This window comes from Oryctolagus cuniculus, chromosome 5 (assembly GCF_051225735.1).
Source record: "Oryctolagus cuniculus isolate XC-2025 breed Fujian yellow rabbit chromosome 5, ASM5122573v1, whole genome shotgun sequence".
Taxonomy (NCBI): Eukaryota; Metazoa; Chordata; class Mammalia; order Lagomorpha; family Leporidae; genus Oryctolagus; species Oryctolagus cuniculus.
The window spans coordinates 85,447,426-85,457,293 of NC_142871.1; the positions used below are offsets into that span (position 1 = coordinate 85,447,426).

At 39.7% G+C, this 9,868-nt stretch overlaps 2 pseudogenes; both read left to right on the plus strand.

Moving 5' to 3' along the window:
* Positions 1–742: 742 nt before the first annotated feature.
* Positions 743–1,835, plus strand: LOC138849865 (periodic tryptophan protein 2 homolog pseudogene; annotated as a pseudogene).
* Positions 1,836–4,509: 2,674 nt separating this feature from the next.
* LOC138849898 (U2 spliceosomal RNA) lies at positions 4,510–4,678 on the plus strand (annotated as a pseudogene).
* Positions 4,679–9,868: the final 5,190 nt, after the last annotated feature.

Genomic DNA, 9,868 nt, shown 5'->3' on the forward strand with positions numbered 1-9,868 from the left:
TAAAGAAATCAAAATATTGCTCGAGACTCAGACACATGTATTTTTAAGATGATGATTTTGTTTTCTCAAACCATTCATATGATGAAGCTCTGCTTGTACCCTCATAGACATTAGTTGATTATCTTAGTCTCAAATTGCCATAACAAAATGCCTTAGATTGGGTGGCTCAAACAAAACAAGTCCTTTTCTCTTGGTACTGAAGGCTGGAAGTTCAAGATAAACCAAAGCAGGGTTTGGTTTTTGGCGAAGGTACTGGCTTTTGGATTGCCACTTTCTTGTTGTCTTCTCATGTGGGGTAGTGGGGTGGAAAAAGTGAGAGAGGTAATTATTTTGGTGTTTTCTCCTCTTTTATATGTGTATCATTTTTAGATGTATACTCTTTCATATGTATACAGAGCTTAATTACTTCCTTAAAGGCACTTAATTACTTCCAATACTGTCACATGGAAGTTAGGGCACAGAGTCACCACATAGACACCTTGAGTCCGGTGAAAGTAGGCCAGAGGTGAGCAGCCCGCAGCCTCGTTTATTTCAGTTGGTGCAGCAGCTTATATAGCCAAGGCAGCCAATATGGTTAAGGGGTGGTTTATGCCCTAACCAATCACTGCCCCTTGCCAGGCAGGCTCCTTTGCCAGGTGGGTTCTGAAGCCATTCCTGAGTAACTGACGCTTGCTTGCCAGTGGCCATCTTGGCATGGCCTTCTCATTCCACCACACTCTTTATCTGTCTTTTTGGAATCATCATGAACATTAGAGACTCTACTGTTGATACTTTTCATCTCAGCTGTGAGGGTGCAGGGCTGGCTGTGGCTATGCTGCATGAATAGATCACCTTCTGGGACCCTGAGAATGCCATGCAGACAGGCTCCTTTGAGGGCAGGCACAACCTCAAGATGGGAAGGAAGAAACTGAACAAGGTCACAGCCAAGGACTTGGCCAAGAGTAAAGCCTGCACCATGTGGTGCTACTCAGTGGACTGCCAGAGCATCCTTGCAGGAGGCATGTCCTAGTTTGTGTGCATCAGGGAGCAGATTCTCAGGAAGAAGATTGAGATTTCCAGCAACCTTGCCCTGGATGGCATGAAAGAATTTTTAAACTGTAGAAAGATGACAGAATTTGACACTCTGGCACTAATTGATCAGGAATCTGGGGAGGAGGATGAGTGGCAATTTTTCTGCCATGCATGAAGAAACAGTACTTGTATCATTGGCATTTCAGACCTGAGATCAGGGTGACTGCACTCTGCTTTTCTCCTACTGTACACTGCTAGGTGGTTGCCACTACAGAAAGGTTCCTTATCTGCTCCTTGGACTCACAGATACTCTTTGACCCCTTTGAGCTGGACACCAGCAGCACTCCGTGCTGGGTTATCCAGGCCCTGTGACAGCAGGAGATCATCCACATCATCCTTATGGCCTTCTGGCTCTGGAGTCAGTGCCCTGGGATGAATTGAAGTCAACAGCCTTTCCCTTCCTAAGCTGTATGTTGAGAAAGTGCTACAGTTCTTGGTGTCTTCCTCCAAAGTATCCCACCAGTTCCACTTCACTGTACTCAGAGACTGCTCTTGCTGCATGGGCACAAGCTGAAATCCAGGGCTGGGATGCTGCTGCCTGATGTGCAGCTCATTCAAAAGAGCATCCAGCCTCATTTGGACGACCTCTCTGAGCTATGCCACTGGAACCACTACAATGTTCAGTATACGCTAGCAATTTTCAAGCAGGGGTACCTGAAATGCACCTCAAAACACTAAGGAATGAGGAAGATATAGGAGCTTCTGATGGTGATGACCTGCACCTGCTTGGAGGAGCTGGTTTTGAAGGAGGTGTTAGGGGGTAGGATTGTAGATTTTTTCCCTAGGACCTCTGACCTTTGGGCCCAGGGGCAGATCCGAGAGTGCATTGAAATATGGTCACTGAGAGAATGTTGTTCTTCTAAGAACCAAATACATAGCCCATCAGGATGGCCACTGAGGGTCCATGGTGCTAGGAGACCTGTGGGCAGTATGAACAATGATAGGGGTTACTCACCTGCCGTTACTGTGCCTTTGAGGGAGGTAAACTGGCTCATGTTTATGGACTCTATTTTTTGTATAGAGTTATTTGTATTTTAAATAAAGTTTTGATGGATTCAAGTTTTAAAAAAGTTGGAGCTCTGTCAACAAATACAATAAAAAAATACAACTGAGTGCTTCAACAACATAGTAGACTAATTGGAGGAAAGAATTTCTGATCTTAAGGACAAAACATTGGAAATGACCTGGTCAGAGAAAAATAGAGAAAGGAATTAAAATGAATAAAGAAAGCCCATGAGACATATGGGTTACCATTAAGTGAACATATATTTATAGTATTGGGATACCAGAAAGAGAAAGAAAAAGATATTGAGAATCTATTTAGTGAAATAATACTTGAAAACTTTCCAAGTCATGAAAGATATGGATATCCAGATACAAGAAACTCAAAGTACTCTAATCAGACTTAATCACAGAAGGCTTTTTTCAAAGAATATTGTAGTTAAATTGTCAAAATATCAGAAAAAGGAGATAATTCTAAGGACAGTAAGAGGGAAACATCAAGTTATGTACAGGCTCATATAACTCACTTGACTAACAGGAGACTTCTCAGCAGAAAGTCTATAAGCCAGAATAGAATAATATATTCAAGATATTGAAAGAGAAAACTTCCAACCAAGAATACTATATCCAGGAAGCTCTCCTTTAGAAGTGAAGGAAAGAGGTCGGTGCTGTGGTGCACTAGGTTAATCCTCCACCTGTGGCACTGGCATCCCATATGGGCACCGGTTCTAGTCCTGGTTGCTCCTCTTTCAGTCCAGCTCTCTGCTATGGCCTGGAATAGCAGTAGAGGATGGCCCAAGTGCTTGGGCCCCTGCACCCACGAGGGAGACCAGGAAGAAGCACCTGGCTCTTAGCTTCGGACCACACAGCTCTGGCCGTTGTGGCCATTTGGAGAGTGAACCAACGGAAGGAAGACCTTTCTCTCTGTCTCTCTCTCTCTCTCTCACTGTCTGTAACTCTACCTGTCAAATAAATAAATAGAAATCTTTAAAAAAAAAAAGAAGTGAAGGAGAAACAAAATATTTCTCAGATAAAAAGTAACCAAGAGAAATCATCACCAGAACATCCCTACAAAATATCCTGAAAATAGTCTTAATCAGAAGTGCAAGGATCATATGAATTTCACAAAAATACATGACTTGGAAAATTCACTAACATACACAAGTCATAAAGAGATAAGAATACAACCTTATCAAGACAAAATTTACCAAAACACAAAAAGAATAAATGAGGCAGGAAAAAAAACCAAAGAGTATAGAAAATAATAAGCAGTCAACAAAATGACAGAAGTTTGTTTTTATTTATCAAGATTTACCTTGAATATAAATGGATTAAATTCTCCAGTCAAAAGGTAAAGCTTGCCAGATAGATAGAAATAAGATCCAACTGAGTTCTGCCTACAGGAAACTCACTTCACTGGTAAAGATATACAGACTGAAAGTGAAGAGTTGGCAAAAGATATTTCATGCAAATGGAAACCAAGAAGAAATGAGCAAATGTTTAGGACATGAAAAAAGGGGAATTCTTATAAATTGTTGGTTGGAATGTAAATCACTACAACCACTATGGGAAACAGTGTAGAGATTTCTTCAAAAAGTAAAGATAGAACTGCCATATTATTATTGTTAGAACTACCATATTGTATATCGAAAGGACATGAAGTTATTGATATAACTGCTCTACCATATTTACTGAAGCACTGTTCACAAAAGCCAAGTACATGGAATCAACCAAGGAGTCTCTCCTCAGATGAATGGATACAGAAAATGTGTTATAAATATATATCATAGAAAAATATTCAGCTATGAAAAAAATGAAATACTGTCATTTGCAACAAAATGGATAAAACTGGAGGACATCATGTTAAGTGAAATAAGCCAGACATGGAAAGACAATTACTGCATTTTTTCACTCATATATGAGAGCCAAAATAAAAGCAAAATGAAAGAAAAGCATAACCCTCAAACTCAATATGAATTCATAATGGTGATTACCATAGGTTGAGGAGGGATGCAATGATAGAGGGAGTTTGGATAATGGGTACCAACTCAGAGTTAGATTGATGGAATAGTTCCTAATGCTACACAGGATGGGTAGATTATAGCTCACAATAATTTAGTATATATTTTGTGAACAAATAGCAGCAAAAAACTCTAAGCCTTTAACCATTAAGTAATGTCAGTGAAGGGGAAATATTGAACAACCTTTTTTTCATCAGTACTTGCATACTTTCATAGAAATATCACATTGTAGCTCATAAACATGTTGAATTATTGTTAATAAAAAAGAAAATCTTTTCACCTGAAGAAAGTAAAGTACTGTTCTTCTGGACTCTTTCTGTTATTTACTATTAATTATGTGTGAACATATTTCAAAAATTGTAAAAAAATGGAATTAAAAGATGTTTATTTTAGTACAAACTATTTTGAAATTCATATCACTTCTTGGCCTTTTGGCTAAGATCAAGTGTAGAAATCCATGTGTAGTGTTTCATGACACATTTTCCATGAAGTTCTTGAAACACCACCTTGTGTATGTTAATTTGGGTTACTGGGTGGAACATACACTCTCTTTCACTATTAAATGAGTGATGCAAGTTTACAAATTAAAGAATAAGTTTTGGGCCGGTGCTGCAGCTCACGAGGCTAATCCTCCGCCTTGCGGCGCCGGCACACCGGGTTCTAGTCCCAGTCGAGGCTCCGGATTCTGTCCCGGTTGCCCCTCTTGCAGGCCAGCTCTCTGCTGTGGCCCAGGAGTGCAGTGGAGGATGGCCCAAGTCCTTGGGCCCTGCACCCACATGGGAGACCAGGATAAGTACCTGGCTCCTGCCATTGGATCAGCGCAGTACACCTGCCGTAGTGTGCCGGCCGCGGTGGCCATTGGAGGGTGAACCAACGGCAAAAGGAAGACCTTTCTCTCTGTCTCTCTCTCTCACTGTCCACTTTGCCTGTAAAAAAAAAAAAAAAAGAATAAGTTTTGACATTTTTCTGCTAATGATCACCGCTGAATTCTTAAATTACATAGCAAAAAGATATTTGTTGAAATGGATTTTATAGCATCATATTATGTCATGCTTAGTTTAAAATTTTAACTGAAATTTAATTATATGTTGTGATTTTTTAAAAAGCATATCCTAAATTATTTCATAATATGATGTTGGAATTCTTGCATTTGTATTTAAAAATCTCAGCTCCTTTATACAGTGTGTATATTTGTGTGTGCATATGTGTACATGTGCCTGTATTGAATATATTAATGAGATAGGAAGAAAGATTTTAGATTATTATTTTTTAAAAGATGTATTTATTTGTTTGAAAGTCAGAGTTACAGAAAGAGAAGGAGAGAGAAGGAGAGAGGAAGAGTGACAGAGAAATCTTCCATCCACTGGTTCACTCCCCAGGAGGTTGTAATGGCCAGGGCTGAGCCAGATTGAAGCAAAGAACCACAAGCTTCAACCAGGAGTCCTGAGCACTTGGGCCGTTCTCCACTGCTTTCCCAGATGCATTAGTAGGAAGCTAAATCAGAAGTGGAACAGCCAGGACTTGAACAGGTGCCAATTTGGGATGCTGGCATTGCAGGCGGCGACTTAACCAGTTACACAATGCTGACCCCAGATTTTAGACTTTTAAGTGCAGGCCTTTTCACTGAAAATAACTCAATGTTGGTGATACATTTATGAAAAAGTGACAATATTTTCTTTTTAAACATAAGTTTTTGCTGCTTTATAGGCATTTTTATGAGAATTTTGGTTAATGAAAATTATGCATCTGGCTAAAACTAAATAGAATTTAAAACTGTCGTGGGATGTTATGGCTCAGTGTTTTCAGTTGAGTGAGAAAGCATATGAATGACCGGTGGAGTCATACTTACCTGATAAGCCCCAGGAATCACTCAAATGCATTTTTTAAATCTTTTATTTAATGAATATAAATTTCCAAAGTACGACTCATGGGTTACAATGGCTTTCCCCCCAATACCGTCCCTCCCACCCACAACCCTCCCCTTTCCCACTCCCTCTCCCCTTCCATTCACATCAAGATTCATTTTCGATTATCTTAATATACAGAAGATCAGCTTAGTATACCTTAAGTAAGGATTTCAACAGTTTGCTCCCACACAGAAACATAAAGTGAAAAATAATAGATGATTTTTTTTTAAATGATGATGAAATCAGATCAGACCTATTGTCATGTTTAATCCCAGTGAGAGTCAAGTTGGGAATTGATAATTTCTTCCTTTTTTTTTTTTTATAGAAGATCAGTTTAGTGTACATTAAGTAAAGATTTCAATCGTTTGCACCCCCATAGAAACACAAAGTGAAATATACTGTTTGAGTACTCGTTATAGCATTAAGCCTCAGTGTACAGCACATTAAGGACAGAGATCCTACATGAGGAGTAAGTGCACAGTGACTCCTGTTGTTGACTTTACAAATTGACACTCCTGTTTATGGCATCAATAATCTCCCTATGCACCAGTCATGAGTTTCCAAGGCTATGGAAGCCCCTTGAGTTCTCCGACTCTTATCTTGTTTAGACAAGGTCATAGTCAAAGTGGAGGTTCTCTCCTCCCTTCAGAGAAAGGCACCTCCTTCTTTGAAGACCTGTTCTTTCCACTGGGATCTCACTCACAGAGATCTTCACTCAAATGCATTTGATAGCTCTCAGAGACCTTCCAACAGCTGTATTTTTAAATATAAAAATTTAAGTAATTATTTTGCAAAAAATAGTAATTGAGACAGACACTTTTGCTATCTCTAATAGTGGGAAGCTGCAGCACAACTTTGTGAAAGGGAAAATGATGAGTCATTGAAATTTGTCAGCATAATACTCATAAGAATACTGGAACTTGGCACTCTTGGAGGGTGGTAATGAATTATCAGGTATGAAAATGAAATTATCATACTTAGGATATGTAAAAGAAATATCCACCAGAGCAATTAATGCTTGTTTTCTATGTATGTACACCATTTTACATGGATTTTTAAAATTTAATCTTCCCAAGGATATCTGAGGGAAATTATTACCTTTTATTATCTTCATTTTATAGATGAGGAGAACTGAGGGCAAAAAACTGCACACTTATACATTGCCCAGGGTCATATTGCTAGCAGTTGGAGCAGACAGATTTCAAGCCAAAGGACTGTTACTAGAGAATATATTCATTCTGTATGCCTACATTTTCCATATACTATGTAATAGCATATGGAAGTGGAATAGCAAATAGAAGTAGAATATCTGATTTTATTTAATGTCATATTTTCTGCAAAGGGCTTGAAAAAAGTTCCAGTTTTATCATTTGGTACAAGCTGGCACTCATGGAGAGATGGTTGTGAATCTGTACACTTTTCCAGTTTCTTCAGCATTCTGTGCTTGGCCAGGGCACAACTAGTCTCATGTAACTTAGTCATTGTGGAGGAATACCACCTCCCATTGCTCTAACTCTTAATAGACGCAAAGTAAGAGAAGCTTGGTAAGGCAGGAGACAAATGGTTGTTTAAGGCATGTTGGAAAAATGTCAAGTGTGGTATACCTACTTAAATGGGGTGTTCATGCCATGAAATTCATGTGTAATCTTTTCAACTTGGAAAAGGGGAAATCATTGACCTCAATTACCTCATTGCCTATTGGATTGGTTTTCTAGGGTTCTATAGCAAAGCACCACAAACTAAGTTTAAAAACATTAAAGCTTTATTCTCTCACAGTTCTTGTAGTAAGAAGTCCAAAATTAAGGTGTTCATGGGCTGATGCACCAGGTGAGACTCTGTGTGGAAAACTTACTTGCTTCTTCCTAGCTTCTGGTGGTGACCAGCCATCCTTGATACTCTTTGGCTTACAGCTGCATCACTCAATTTCTGCCTCTGTTGTAGGATGATACTCTTTTTGTGTGTCTGTCTTCATGTGGTATTTCTCTCACTCTCCTTCTCTCTCCTGCCTCTTCCTTCCTTCCTTCCTTTCTTGGAATTTTTCTCTTATCAAGGGTACCAGATATTAGGAACTACTCCAATGACCTTGCCTTACCTTGACTACATATACAAATATCCTATTTCTGAATGTGATCACATTCACAGGTTCTAGTGACTAAGACTTCAATACATCTGTTTGGGGGGCATAATTCAACCTATAATATCAAGCAAACTGGCAAGAGCTCCTAGGGTTTTTCACCAGACAATCATCTTTGTTTCCACCCTAGTACAAAATGCTAGCCCACTATGAAAAAATGTTCAATAATTGAGATAATATTGTTAGTTTAAAAAGCTTTAAACTAAGAGGAAAATATCTGTTCATTTTCTGCTTCATGCCTAAACATTCCTAAGAAGAGAAGAAGGTATTGCAGTTATTATTTGTAGTTTTGTGTTTCAGTTTTAGTTACCTATGATCAATTGTGGTCCATAAATACTAAATGGAAAATCCCAAGAATAAACAGTTCATAACTTTTTTTTTTTGGACAGGCAGAGTAGACAATGAGAGAGAGAGACAGGGAGAAAGGGCTTCCTTTACCGTTGGTTCACCCTCCAGTGGTCGCTACGGCCAGCGTGCTGCGGCCGGCACACCGCGCTGATCTGAAGCCAGGAGCCAGATGCCTCTCCTGGTCTCCCATGTGGGTGCAGGGCCCAAGGACATGGGCCATCCTCCACTGCACTTGGGCCATCCTCTACTGCCTTCCTGGGCCACAGCAGAGAGCTGGACTAGAAGAGGGGCAACCGGGACAGAATCCAGCACCCCGGCCGGGACTAGAACCCAGTGTGCCGGCGCTGCAGGTGGAGGATTAGCCTATTGAGCCACAGAGCCGGCCAGTTCATAAGTTTTACATTGTGCAGCATTCTTAACAGCATAATAAAAATCTGCTGTCCTGTTGTGTCTTGCCTAGGATGTCAATCATCTCTGTGTTCAGAATTTCCACACTATGTATGCTACCCACCAATTGGTCACTCAGTAGCCATCTTGGTTTTCATTGACTATCTTGGCATTACAGGACTTGCATATAGGGTTTGGCTCTATCTGTGGTTTCAGGCATCTTCTGTGAATAAATGTGAACTCTAGTATTTTGAGGAAGGGAAAAGAGATTCAGAATTTTCACCTTTTTTTTCTTAAGATTTATTTTTTGAAAGGCAGAGTTACAGAGAGAAAGTGGGAGAGACTGAAAGAGAGAAATCTTCCACCTGCTGGTCTACTCCCCAAATGACTGCAACGGCCAGAGTGGGTTGGTCAGCCAGAGCTGGGTTTATTTGAAGCCAGAATCCATGACCTTCTTCCAGATCTCCCGCGTTGGTTCAAAGGCCCAAACACTTTGGATATCCTCTGCTGCTTTCCCAGGCACATTAGTAGGGAGCTGGATCTGAAGTGGAATATTTGGGAATCTTAAGCTATGGCTTTACTGTCAAAGCCGAAGCATTGCCCCCACCTCCATTTTTTTTTTTTTTTTTAACAAACGTACACCAGGATGTTCAAGTGCCTAGGTTTCAGAAAGATTTTTCTATATCCATGGGAACATAGCTGCTAGAGTTAGAGTTAAAATTTTTGTTCTTGGGTATAACCTTGGACATTGATCTTGATGATATTTCTAAAAATAGGGTTCCAACAGAACAACTAAGATATTTTCCATCTTTCAATGATACTTACTCTTGTTTTTCCCCAGAGGTTGAAAAGTATTACCAAAAATCATCTTTGCCTTTAGAAAAACAAAATTTTAGGGGATGTACTGTTCAAAGGAAGAGAGAGGTAAAAGAAAGAGAGATAAAAGGTAATTACATTATTGTTGTCTTCATGTTAGTATAGTCTTATTGTTTAGAGGA